Below are 2,242 nucleotides of genomic sequence, written 5' to 3'. Positions count from 1 at the left end.
AGGTCATGGCTGGGTTACAAACATCAGTCTGGATCAGACTCAACTCTCCCTCCCTCTTTCTCTCTTTCTCCTCGCCCCTTTTTTTTTATCTTGTAATGCCTGATCGCGGTGGTGCACACGGCAGCTTGGGGGACTTAAATGTGCTCTGGCTCTATGCTGAACGTGACCTTCGTTACCCCTAAAAAAAAAAACTTTCAGTTTCCTTTTCTTTTCAAACGGGCCAGAACTCCGGTCTCCTGGGTGAAAGTCCTGTGTTTGTTGCCTCCTCACCAGGACATTTGGCGCTCTTAGGCCTCCTGCACACTGGCTGCGTGGCGTGAGCGTGGCGTGAGCGTGGCGTGAGCGTGGCGTGAGCGTGGCGTTTCTGTTGCGTGGCGGCTGCATGGCGTTTTCTGTCTTTGCACACCAGAAACGTGTCTGACGCGCTGCTGCTGCTGCTAGCCTTGTCTGTACACATGTATGTTTCCCATAAACATAAATATATACTGATCTGATTACAGCGAAGACAACGTCGGCAGTACTGACGGCAACATAGACTCCAGAATATTTCGTTCTGCATTGACAGGTGCAATATCTGAAACTCAATAATTATTTATTATTATTTTTTTAAATGACATTTATATCTGCATTAATGTCAAAACCTCGAGACTTTCAAACATCAACAGGTCATTTATTAAATGTATTTGTGTCAAAATGACATATAAACATCTTTTCGTATTCTATGTTTCCTGGAAATGCTTCCAACACGCTGGCGTGTCGCGTGATAAATAGGCGTCGGTCCTATTTCTAGCATGCACGCGTTTTCGGCGTGGCAGTCACACAGGCAGTGTGCAAGCTCTAACCTCCCACTGAGCAAGCAACGTCTGTGGACGTACAAAACAGGTTGATATCCCGTCCGTCCGTCCGTCCAGGCCATAATCTAGACGTCCACTAACAGCCAGAACTAGCTGAGAATAGACGTTGACGCTGGCTATAATCTGGATGTCCATTGGTAACCAGAATTAGTTGATGAATAACACTGAGAAATGATGTCCAGTCAGGCTATAATCTAGACGTCCAACTAACTCTAACCTGTTAATATGGGAGCCGAAATAAAAACAGACACGCCACGCAGCTGAAACGCTCACGCCACGCAGCCAGTGTGCAGGAGCCCTTAGGGGCTGGTACGCAGGGTGGAAAATTAACTTTTTATCCACCAGGAAGGAATGTTGAATATTTTTTTTTAAGTTGGTGAGTCAAGCAAATCTGCCAGCCATTTGCACGATTTACCAGCATTTGGCTGAAAAATGGTGCTAATGTTAAACCCTGCTGGTATGGACATGTGTTGAATGGGAGAGCAAGGACGGGTGGTGTCCGGCCGATTGTGGCGGGCTGGTCTGGGTCTCACAAGTCCACGGCTGATTTTTTACCCCAGTCCAGTTTCACACTAAAGTCGCAGTCTATATTTTTTATATTTATTTACGCTTATCTCCCCCAAACACACACTTATTGCTGGTTGTTTCCTCACCTCTCTACACAATCTGAAGACACATCAGCCTCAGTGGTTTTGGACACATTCGTGCAAAGGACATTGATTAGTTGGAAGCCTGATGCTTCAACGTTTCCTATGATGATGAGATAAAGAAGTCATGTTTATGTCATTTATTAAATGTATTCGTGTCAAAATGACGTATAAACATGTTTTCGTATTCTATGTTGCCTGGAAACACTTCCAAAAAACGCTTCCTTGAAAAATAGGTGTCGTCCTATTTCTAGCACGCACGTGTTTTCGGCGCAGCCGCGCCTGAGGCGTGCGTGTCCCGCAGGCAGTGTGAAGGAGGCCTTCTACTTCCTCACCGTCCTTCCTGCTTTGCTCCCGTCAGAACCACCGCGGCCACTAGAGGGCGCCGCCACTATTAACCTAATTATGCTGTAGGTCGTTACTACTGGTTGAACAAATGATTTTTGGGGGGAAGACAGTCAGTTTAGGCCACGTGTCCACATGCTTTTTCTCTAGGGTCAACATTTATATAACCTTTTATATGAGCGACGATGTAATGGGAGAAGTTTATTAATATTACTATTACAGACTGAAGCAACACAAAACATATACATATATACATATATATATATATATATATACTCTACTGTATATAGTAGTATGTATACTCTACTGTATATATATATATATATATATATATGTGTATATATATATACAGTAGAGTATACCAGCACTGCAAGTATCCCCTGTCAACGTGAATCA

This window comes from Sander vitreus, chromosome 3 (assembly GCF_031162955.1).
Source record: "Sander vitreus isolate 19-12246 chromosome 3, sanVit1, whole genome shotgun sequence".
In the NCBI taxonomy this organism is placed as follows: Eukaryota; Metazoa; Chordata; class Actinopteri; order Perciformes; family Percidae; genus Sander; species Sander vitreus.
The sequence above is the reverse complement of the archived record's forward strand: the minus strand, read 5'-3'. Positions refer to the sequence as shown.